Genomic DNA, 12,721 nt, shown 5'->3' with positions numbered 1-12,721 from the left:
GGTCTCTGAAACCCCACCTGGGACTTAGCGTTAGGGATTCAGCAGCCAAGTCTTCAACTGTTGTTCGTGTAACAGACCCTGACTTTGAGGATACTATTTTAAAATGGTTTGAGGAAATTTTAGGGAGTGATGATGGGTTACACAGTCACAACTAGATTGAAAGTGACCATAATGCAGATCAGGAACAGTGCAAAAGTGAAGATGTTTTGCCATCTGCGAAATCGTAGAATGAAACAAGTGATCAAAGTGGTGAAGACAGAATTGTAGAGACTGAATCTTCAACTAAATCTCCTGCTAGAAATATAATTAGTTTATACAAATATCGCTGGTCGTCGAAGCCTCTCCCAACGATCACCAGTGGCATTATGTTTCTGCGTGTTGGACATAAGGGGGGTAAATGCAGTGTCCTTCATAATTCTTACAAAAATGATAGTCACATGAGCCACTTTAATTTTCTCAAGAATCTTGCAAATTCGTTGGTGCTACCATAGACAGAAAACGATTCAACAACTATCACATAGCCTTTGAACTTCGTGTATCCATTCACCTTGTTTTTGGTTTAGCAGAACCAAGAGTAGAAGTCATTGTAGAACTATTGGAGAAATGCAGATCATGCTCCACCAGGGAAGCAAGAAAGATGAGAAACATGTCTTATGTTACTATTGTAATTTTCATTTTTTGGATTTTTTATGGGAGCCTTGTATGTTTTTATTATTACATGGGTAATAAGCAATTATAATATAGGAAAAAGTAAAATTTAGAGTTCAGGGTATTTCAGTTTTCATAGCATTAACATTAACATGTAATATTATGTTCATTTTGTGCAGTTTTTGGTTTTTGTAAAAATAAACTTTAAAATTCATGCACATACATATTTTTGTGGTATTAACGTAACCTTTTACATAAACAACTGAACTGTTTCACTGAAACTATTGAATGCAATTTTTATAGCTATTTAAACACAGCAGTCTGTCAGGCCACACTTGGGACAGAGTGTGACAAAAAAGTGACATGTGAAGCTAAGGGTTAATGTAACGCTGTCTGCCACAGACCCTCAGGGAGTGAAAGTTGTCAAATGTCAGAAGAAGAAAGTGATGTGACTGAATGTAGAGTAGTAGTGCAACCATCTTGCCTCAAAAGAAAAGCTGAAGCCAGCAAGAGTGACGCTGAGAAAGCAATTGCTGACAGGCTAGAAACTAAAAAACTTAATGAAATGAAAAGACACCAGGGGTCATCAGCTAATGATTCTGACTTGTTGTTTTTTTTAATCCTTGCTCCCTGATTTCAAAAAACTTAGTGACTGGTATGGAAGAGCTCTAAAGGCAAAATTGTTGTTACTTTAGAATGAGCAGCTGGATGAAACCGAGTAGGAGACATTGAAATTTTCTTCATCATCGGTTTCTTCCATTTCAAACATAATGTCTGTGACTACACAGAATTCACCAGCCACTGTTGCGACATTGATGATGACTGATCTAACTCCAAATCTGGCAACATTTCTTGTGAATGCATCTGAAGCTGGATCACATTCTACCTTGAGCCATTGACCATTTGATGGTTTTTTAATTTCAACCATTATCTCTACACTGAATAAAATACTACACTGAATAAAATACCAACTCTGCTGTGCCAGTCCCAAGCCTGAGGCCTCACCATACAAGAGAAGAGCATCCTGAAACCTGCCTTAAGCAAGCAACAAATAAAATTAAACAAAAATATAAACTATTTGGCCACTGTCAATGTAAGCTCACTTCTAAAAACAGGAAAACTTGAAACATTAATAAATCTTATAAAACAGAAAAATATAATGATAACAGCACTCCAAGAAACAAGGTATACTGCTGAACATTCATTTGATTCAGAGGGACTCAGAATCTTCAAAGGGAAGCTGGCAAAAAGATATGAGGAATGTACCCCAATTTGGAACAGGAATCATTGTAAACCAAAATATATTAAACTCTATAGTAGAATTTAAATCTATCAATCAAAGACTTTCAAAATTAACCTTCAAATCAGTAAATGAACTGTAAATACACATGCACTAACAAATGAGAAAAACAGAACACAAAAAGAACAAACAATTTTTTTGGCAGGAACTGTCAAACACCTTAGACCATATTTACACATTAATATTGCTAGGAGACTGTAATGCTCAAATTGGCAAAGAACGTCATCACTGATCCATAGTAGGCAAATTCCCATGGGTATCCCCGAATCCAGTCTGTGGGGAGAAACAACTTCACAATGTTGCTATAAACAGACAGTCTACATCAGAGATACTCAATGTAAAAGTTGCTAAGTGCGCAGGTTTAGATTCAGATCACTATCTATCGTTAAATTCAAAATTAGGTCAATATACTATAAAAGAAAGAGTCATTATTAACCTAGAAAGTCTGACACTAGAAATTAACTAAGGAAGATAATTTCAGGATACTTTTGGAAAATAGAAACATGGGCACATCTTCTAAAAGACACAGTACAGACAGCAGAAGAAACCATTCTCCTTACCAAAAATGGAAACATGCCTGGTAGAATAATGAGTGTGATGAACTAATCCTGACCAGACAATGAGCTTGGAACATATGGAATGCAAATGAAACTGATAAACATAGGAACTCCGTGAAAGAAAACTGGAAGCAAGAATCAAAAGACCTTAAAAAGATCAAAGTACAATAGATGAAAGACCATCTAGCATCACTAGACTTCAAACAGAACAATGCTAGGGACTTTTACAAAACTTTCAAAAGTAGTTTAAAGAACTGAATATAATAGCATAGATAAATGAAAAATACTTGCCAAATACTTTGAAGAACTACATAACTGTGATTCACAGAAAGAAAAATTTAATTTCCATATTGTAAACTCAACACCACCGGACTAAAAGCCACCAACCACAGAAGAAATAAAAGAAATCATAAAAGACCTTGAAAATATTAAAGCACCTGGAGGGAATAATATAGTTGCTGAACTATGGAAGTACTTTAGTGACAGCATGATACAATGTCTATCAGAAATAGTCAATGAAATCTGCACAACACACAGCTTACCACCAGACTGGACATCTGCTCTAATACATCCATTACATAAAAAGGTAAGAAAACAGACCCAAGCAATAAATATTGTAGGGGAATCTTTCTCTTACCAGATCAAGTCTAAGGCACTTTTAAAAAGAGCAGAAGAAATAGTTGACAAACAACTAGGAGATTTAGGAAGGGAAGGCCATGTGCAAAACAAATATTGAACTTAAAGAACAATAGAAATGAGGATAATCAGGAACTTAAAATATGTAATTACTTTTGTGGATTTTAGAAAAACCTATAATTCAATTGACAGAAATACACTACTTGACAACTTAAAGGAATTGGGACTCGATGCTAAAACAACTGAAATAATTAAAGGAGCTTTGGCAAATACAAAATCGAAAGTAAAATTTAGGGGAGACCTCACAAAATCGTTTGAAATAGAGTCAAGCGTCCGATAGGGAGATGATTTGTCACCTCTGCTTTTCAATTGTGTGTTAGAAAAGGTAGTTCGAGGAAGGAGGAAGGCCATCAATACTAAAGGGATTCAACTAGGAAGAAACCCAAACGAGATCACTGTCGACTGTTTATCCTTCGCATATGACATGGCATTGACTACAGATTCGCTAGACAATGCCCAAGAACAAATAAGAGAACTGCAAAAACAAATAGGACTACAAATATCCTTTGAAAAAACAAAGTTCATGACAAACATCTGTGATGCTCCTCAAAATATTGCAGTTGGCAACAAAACAATGCACAAAGCTGAATCTTTAAATACTTAGGGGAGTGGATTACATACAACACAAAAGAAAAGACAGCTATAGAAACCAGAGTGCACAAAATGGAAAGAGTGTTTCATATGAGCAAAAACATTTATAATAAAAAATCCTTTTCTGGAACATGAAATTAAGACACTACCAAACAGTGACCAGACCTGAAGCTCTGTATACGGCTATAACTTTTAAACTAACAAGAAATTGAGATCTTGAAGAACCAGAGAAGGTCGAAAGAAGAATTTTAAGGAAAATACTGGGAGCTAAAAGAAACGATAATGCTGAATACAGGTTGAGACCAAGCAGAGAGCTATACTTGAAAACTGAAAAACTAACTGATGTAGTGATGAAAAGAAGACTACAGTTTTCTGGACATATATTCAGAATGGATAACAACAGACTAGCCAAGCGGATATTCACATTACTCAATAGCTACAAATCCGAGCCCGCTTGGTTCATAGAGACTGAAAAGGGCGTGGAAAACACTGGAATTATGTTAGACACAATAGAAAACAGAACGCATTTCAGAAAGGCAGTTCAAAGAGCAGAATTTCTGGAAACAAAGAAAACAACTAGACGAAAGTGGAATCAAGAAGAAAGAGAACAACACTCTAAAAGGATGAACTAAATTTGGAAACTAAGGAAATGAAATACAATGAAAAGTAGCCAAAGCTGATTCATCGTACCCTCCAAATTGGTTATTCGAAAGAAGAAGAAGAATAACATATCACACTAGGTTGTCTTACTGAAATTAAATTTTCAATGATCACACATTTTTACCAACTTATATCCTCAGAGAGGGAAATAGCAAGCCAAAAATTTGTGTACCGCTTTATCAGAGTAACTGATACAAGTGGCTACAAAAAGTGGAAACCACATGGACTCATTCTGTAGAATTCGTGGAATTTGTATTTCTGTTGAGAGAGCTGACGAAACTCCACAGCCGAACTATATTTGATATTAATAGCTTAACTGTTGCGAAGCCAACTTTTAGCTGTCTCGTGTATTAGTACTGAGAATTTTATGCAGCAGCATATTTCACGAGTTTGACGCCTAATGCATAAAATTCTCAGTACTTATATCAACAACATTGTATGGAAGCACCTAGTACTTCCTTTTCTTGAGCAGTTTTTTGAGCTTTGAATAATTTTACGCCCAAATAACGTCCTCTTCAACAGAGCTCATGATTGCAACTAGGCCAGAAACGTGAGTCGTGCTGTCTTGTTGCTTGTCGTAGCATAGGTCGCTTTGCATATCATATTGCATTATCGTCACACCGGTAAGCGTCGCGTTGCGCTGCCTGTTTGCAACGTGTCGCATCGCATAATGTATCGTCTCAGGGTGAACCTACATAACCCTCCTGGCACAGAGACATATCGGTGGTAGTCAATGAAAACCTTGTAATCTACTGGGTGATCAAAAAGTCAGCATAAATTTGAAAACTGAATAAATCACGGAATAATGTAGATAGAGAGGTATAAATTGACACACATGCTTGGAATGACATGCGGTTTTATTAGAACAAAAAAAATACTAGAGTTCAAAAAATGTCCGACAGATGGCGCTTCTTCTGATAAGAATAGCAGTAATGAGCATAACAAAGTAAGACAAAAGCGAAGATGATGTTCTTTACAGAAAGTGCTCAATATGTCCAACATCATTCCTCAACAATAGCTGTAGTCGAGAAACAATGTTGTGAACAGCACTGTAAAGCATGTCCGGAGTTATGGTGAGGCATTGGCGTCGGATGTTGTCTTTCAGCATCCCTAGAGATGTCAGTCGATCACGATACACCTGCGACTTCAGGTATCCCCAAAGCCAATAATCGCACGTACTGAGGTCTGTGGACCTGGGAGACCAATCATGACGAGTGTGGCGGCTGAGCACAAGATCATCACCAAACGACTCGCGCAAGAGATTTTTCAGGCGTCCAGCAACATGGGGTGGAGCGCCATCCTGTATAAACATCGTACATTCCAACAGGTGTTTATCAGCCAGGCTGGAGATGATGCGATTCTGTAACATATCGGCGTACCTCTCACGCGTCACGGTAGCAGTTACAAAACCAGAATCACGCATTTCCTCGAAGAAAAAAAGACCCGATAATGGTAGATGTGGTAAATCCAGTCCATACCGTGACTTTCTCGTCGTGCAATGGAGTTTCCACGACAGTTCTAGGATTTTCGGTAGCCCAAATTCTGCAGTTGTGGGCGTTGAGAGACCCTCGGAGCGTGAAATGAGCTTCGTCGGTCCACAACACATTACTCAACCAATCGTCATCTTTCGCCATCTTTTGAAACGCCCACATCCAAATGCCCTCCGCTTCACTAAATCACCAGGTAACAGTTCATGATGCCGATGGATTTTGTACGGATAACATCGGATGGTACGCCTCAGTGCCAACCAAACAGTATTGTATGGAATGCCGGTGCGACGTGCGACTGCACGAGCGCTGACTCCCCCGTGCATAGACGAACCCGCTACACTCTCCATTTCTTCCTGAACTGTCTCAGAAGCTTTACGCCTTGTGCTCGGTCGGCCACTATGGGGTCTACCGTCTAAACAACCCGTGGCTTCGAACTTCGAAATTATTCTCGCCACAGCTGCATTTGTCAACGGACCTTTACCCGTTCGAACCCCCTTCCTATGGCGAAAGGATCGTAACGCTGAACTAGCACATGCCCCATTCTGATAATACAGCTTCACTAAAAGCGCCTTTTCAGATAACGTCAACATGCTGCGACTGCTGGCGCATCTGTTCTCTCTCTCATTACAGCTCCTTTTATACACGATTGTCATGCGCAGTCACTGACGTTTCGCTGTCCAGCATCATCTGTCGGACATTTTGTAACTTCGTTTTTTTTTGGTCTAATAAAACCCCATGTCATTCCAAGCATGTGTGTCAATTTTTACCTCTCTATCGACATTATTCCATGGTTTATTAAGATTTCAAATTTATAGTGACTTTTTGATCACCCTGTATTTTGTTAAATTTTGCAGCTGAAGCAAAAGGTTTTCTTAACAAATGCACTAATGTTCAGACAAAAAACAGAACACCTTGAACGACTTGAGATAGGACCTTCGTATTCACACGACAAGTACATTAGTGTGTTCTGCAGAAAGCATTAGCATTTCAGTTACCTCGGTTCAACGCGTACCCTGTTGCCTAGTAGACACAGGGTCCGCCATGGATCCTGATAACTTGTTCCAACCGTGATGGCATCGACGCGTGTAAGGTGTGAATGGAGTCGTATGACATAGCCATCCAAGCTGCATTTAGCTGGCTCCAAAGTTTATGTGTGGTGGTTGGCATTGTGTCGCACGACTGCACCTGTCATTTTACCATACTCCATACATTTTCGATTGGCCGCAAGTCTGGTTACCTGGCGGGCCAGAGCAAAAGGCTGACGTCCTGTGACACCAAGAAGACACGTGCTCGTGCAGCAGCGTATGGTTGTGCAATGTCTTGGTGAAAAATGGCGTGTGGGGTTTAGTGCAGAAAGGATGTGGCTGCGGGTCGCAGGATGTCATTCACGTAGGTCACACTGTGTAGTGTAACGTCGTAAGTTTTGTATAAATGATTTTCTTTGGACATATGACCATGTGCAGACTTCGTCACCTACGTCAGTTACAACACACTTCAAAATTATTTAAACTCTTTTTAAATTGTCTCTGAATGGTTCTTGAACGAAACTGTAATTAAAACATCATCATTTGAGTCGTATGCGCAGAATTACGTCACTCAGTCCAGTTAGTTTGCGTAAACTTTTTCAGTTTAGATGTCGTTTGTTTCTCCTCAGAAATTATATTAATGCAGGTTATCTGCTTTAATAGATATTAGAGCCACATTGAATAAACTTTCAAGACTCAAATACGCGATGAACGCTGTCAAAAATTAATAATTTTGTCAAATGAATTACTTAACATAATTCTTCATAAATAAATTCTCGGCACACGTATTTAAACTTTTGTAGGATCCACTAGTTTATTATCTTCCTACATATAGACGTGAAGCTGAGCCTTGACAAGACAGAACTGAACATTTACAATAAGATTAAACTTTCTATGACGTCATTGTTGTGCAAAACATTACAAATTCCTATTTTTTCGATTTTTAGAAGAACGACGCAACAACTCTGTTCCAGGATCTTCTGTTGCTCTTTGGCTGTCGACCCGCGACGTATAGTGGCCAGCAATTTTCTCTCTGGTCCCGGCAGTGAAGATGCTGTCTCCGTTCGTTGCGCCGCCCTCTCCGTACATGAAACACAAAAAATAAATACAAACTTTAGACAATTCACAACCATTACAAATATTACGAAAAATACATAAACAAAACTAAATTAAACTTATATTCACCTGCAAACTGGGTGTACCCAATGGCGCCGCACACTTTAAAGCTTTGAGTTGGCGCTGTATGTCCTGTGAGAAAGCTGTCACTTTGACGTCGCTCTCCTAGCCCATGGCGAATCAAAATGCGGCCATCTTTTGAAACGTCCCCTTAGAAAAATTATATAGGACTGTGCTTAAACTGACACACAATATTGTTAGCGCAACGCAATCTGACTTTCAAAAATCCCTGCAAAAGAATGGCCCTGACTAACATTAAACTATACCTTTCACAAATAACTTACCTCACAAAAATCTTCATTACTCGAACTACTGCAATACAGCGAGCGCCACTATTGCCAGATAAAAGATTCAAACTACAGAAGGCACTAACTACTGATAGGGATAGTTAGCAAATGAAAGATATTAATAGAGAACAAACAATGTATTTACCTTAATAGTCATAATATATATAGCAGTTCATGACAAATTACAAAACTCCGCCATCTCTCTCCCCACATCCACCACAGCTGGCGGCTCACCTCCAACTGCGCAACGCTACGCGCTGTTCACATCCAGCTGCCGCTGCCCAACACTACAATGACAGACAACAATGCAAACTAGCCACAGGCTGCACACAGCACAGCCAGTGATTTTCATACAGAGCGCTACGTAACGTTGCCAATAAGAAAATATAAACAGCCTACTTACATAGCCCCCATGCTCCCCACAAAAAATTTTACAAATTGTTTTGGCCAGTGGCCAATAATGATTTGATAAATTTTTCCGTAATTACACTAACAAAGATATCAAATGCACACACTTATTGATACAATGTTGGTCAAAAGCTAAAATTTTCTCACAGTCCATAAAGACAGTCCTGATCATTCGTCATAATAGTAATTACAGTTTTTTTTCACAAAGTCTCATTAGTAAAAAAAATTGCACACAGAAGTAGTGGATTTCCATGCAGTCTTGAAGAAGTAGTGGTGTCCTTCCAATGGAGAGACAGTGCTGACTCTTGACATGCTGACAGGTAATGGGCCACAATGGAGGAAACCCACAGCAGAGTCATTCGAAGTTCTGAAGAATATTGGTAGGTAGGTCATGACAGAGCAGACCCACTGTAGTCCTGGTAGAGATTACGGTATTGGTGGGCCACCAGAGGTGTAGACCCACTGCAGTCCTTGTAGAAATAATGGTATTGGTAGGTCATCAAAGGTGTAGACCCACTGTAGTCCTTGTAGAGATGGCTAGCAGCCATCTGCTGCGACTGTGCAGGTGCACAATCACCATCGAAGAGTCTTGCAGAGAAGATAGCAAGTCCATAAACCACCACTTGTGCACACACAAAGTTTTTGGAATTGTCCTTAGAAGTCTTGCAGACAATATAGCAAGTCCATAAACCCCCAATCGTCCACTCAAGAAATTTTTTGGAATTGTCCTTAGAACCAGCAATGCTGTTATCCAGTCCCTTGCTGAATTATCAACACACGTGCAAACACTAAGAGTTCCCACTTCTCACATATTGTGCATTACTATGCCCAACAGAAAAGTGTGCAGTGAAATGAATGCTTACAAGTTACTTAATTTGATGAACTGGTGTCAATTACAATATTATAACATGAGAATACAATTACAAAGGTACAAAATATATCATTAAAGAACATAACAATACAGATAACATTTGTAGTACAAGCTCTACAAACGAATCGAAATAACATATACATCAGTGTTACAGGAATTCTGACATAAGTACATACATAAAAGATCAGAATAAATTTTGAAACATCAACTTTACACCTGAGCATTAAAACAAAACAGAATAAATAATGTCTAAGCATATTTACAAGGTAAATAACATATTATTAATGCCAATTATATTTGAGGATAACAGTATTCGTCATCATAGTGAATGTAGATTAGTATTAGAAGAAGAAAAAATTCTATGAAACTACACAGAGACAGGAAGAAAACAAATACACAAGGGTACACAAACACATAGTGGGATAACACCAAAAGGAAAGGACAGGGTTCGTTTTCAGTGTAACATTTGGTACTGCAGTCCAACCCAAAACTTCATTCCATAGATCTTTCGTCTTATTTTAACCTTTGCTTCCACCAAAAAAATCCTATACAAGCATGCTTTCTGTATTTATATGTTCACATATTTCTTACCTCGTTATTTATTTTCCATTATCTTACCTATACCTGCTTTTTGTACTTTTTTCATATAACTTCTCAATGCATTTCTTCCAATTCATCACAACTCATTCTCTTATATAGTCTAGCCCCTCTTAAGCTAACTTAAATCTACTGAGCTCAGATGCTAAACTAAGGGACGAGGCAATGCAGCAGCACAAAACAATTAACACAAACATCAATGACAAAAAATTTAAATAGGCAAAGCAATTGCAATATTACAACTAATATAAGGCACTGTGCGGCAAACAAGAAAAATAAATCATTAGTAAAACTGGCTTAACAAAATACTACAAAGTCAAATTCAGTAACAATATGCCTGGCAAACAGCAGCAGCAAATATAAAAAATATAAAAAATATGAAACTTATATCTATACATGACAAAGCTCAAGCAGAAAAAATATTACAGTAAAAATGGCCATGTTTAATACCTAAGTCACATCTTAACACTAGAGTGATGCATCACAGAAACTTACTCTACCAAAAAAAAATTACCAAGTAGTTGAAAAAAAATTATGTATGCAGTTACTGTGAAATGTCTTTGTGCTCCCCCATTTTTGGGAAATTTATTACAAAATTAGTATTTACTGGATCTGTAGACAGAAAATATTTATATTAGTACATCTATAAAATTTTATTTTAACCAATGCTGCAGTGCAGCTAGAAACTTGATATTAAACAAAATGTGTAAATAAATACATAAAGCAAGCCATATGCCATTTTTCTCAACTAGCAAGACAATAGCCGTGAAATGTTTCTCATCGTTTCATTAGGCATTTCAGTAAATATCATAAATTACGAGCTCCACAGTATGCTTTCAACAAGGAAATGTCAATAGCGAGGAGAATGGCCTCCCTTTTTTTTCTACCTGTGCTTCTGAAAAGGCACACCCTAATGGCTTGTTCTCCAGGAACCTGACACAGCTGGGTGCCCACGACGCATTATGTGCAGGTGGTCACTTAACTTTCTTATGGAAATATTTACGACAGCAGTTTCCGCTACAGTGACAGTCTCATATACAAAATTTCACGGGTTGAGAATTTGCCTTGCAAATGTGTAGAAACAAAATCAACATCTCAGTCAAATCTCAAAAACGTCGTAGCTTCCTCCAATAATTTCAAAACCTAAAAAAAATTCTCTGCTCATTTCAGTAGTGTCATCTACCTCAAACGTACTTTAAAAATCCTGATCTCATACCAAATACATCATTCAAAGCTCCCATAGTATCACAATGGTTCCGAAAAAATATGAACAGTTCACAAAGTACAGACAAAATACAATTTCATAAGTGTGAAGTTTCCCAACTGTGTAATTGCGTAAACATCTGTCACTGACGTAGTAAAAAAAAGTTTATCTCTCAGTTAAATGATCAGATAGCTGTGTAATTTATGTGTTAGAAGAGCATGGTACCGATGTGTAAAGTTGTATAAGCAAATACCATATTAGCTAGGGCTCCTTGTGCTTGCCAAACATATGGTACACAAAGTAGGAGTGTACCCCCCTGAGGATTAATGTAATTATACCCTCAGGTGTTACAGATTACAGCAATGGAATGAAATGTATCACGGAAAACTTTCTTTGTAATTCAAAAATCTTTAAAAATAAATGTTTTAAGTACAAAATTAATCACTCAAATACGTGTCCTGTAGCGCTAAATGTGTGTCTTGCTGTAAGATAATCTCTGTGGAAGTGTCGTAGTTATTGTCCTCCGAAAGCTAAGTTCTGCAGATGTCAATGTACTTACCTCACGATAAACGAAAGTGAAATGCTTTGCGTAGAGATATCTTAGTTATTACGCTTATTGCCGTGATGAAGAAAGTACTGTGCTGTAACGTATTGTTGTGCTATGAAAGAGGCTGTCTCATTGTAGCTATACCACAAAAGTTACTACTAAAACATGTTTTACTTTGCAGAATAATACAGAAAAACTGTGCAGATATGAAACAGAAACACCGCAAACAGATTCTAAGTCTGACAAAGTATACTAGTAATGTAAAGTGAAAAGTTATATGGCAAAGACAAAGTTAAAAGGCAGATTATCTTTCAATAAACGGTTTTTCATGTGAAATGTGGTGTAAACCTTTACTCTTCCTAGTACGCAGAGTTTCAACTCCAACGCAATTATCATGCGGTATACGTCGGTGAGGAATATCAAAAATTTTCTCAAGGATAGCCTCTATGTTATTTTTCTCTGAGCCAGCCGGCGCACGCGGCTGCCTGCGGTGCGAGTCATTGTCTGTTCCTTTGTTGGCGCGCGTCGTTATTGGTATTAGGAGACCTAGCTTCTTCAAATTCACATTGTCGAAAGTGCTCTGCTCTGTTTGAATCCCGCCAGTTCTGATGCAATTCAGGTCTGTCGTTACGATCATATCGTCTGTCGTCATGTCAGTAGATTC

The sequence above is a fragment of the Schistocerca cancellata genome, chromosome 2 (assembly GCF_023864275.1).
Source record: "Schistocerca cancellata isolate TAMUIC-IGC-003103 chromosome 2, iqSchCanc2.1, whole genome shotgun sequence".
Lineage (NCBI taxonomy): Eukaryota > Metazoa > Arthropoda > Insecta > Orthoptera > Acrididae > Schistocerca > Schistocerca cancellata.
Note: the sequence above shows the minus strand (reverse complement) of the source record.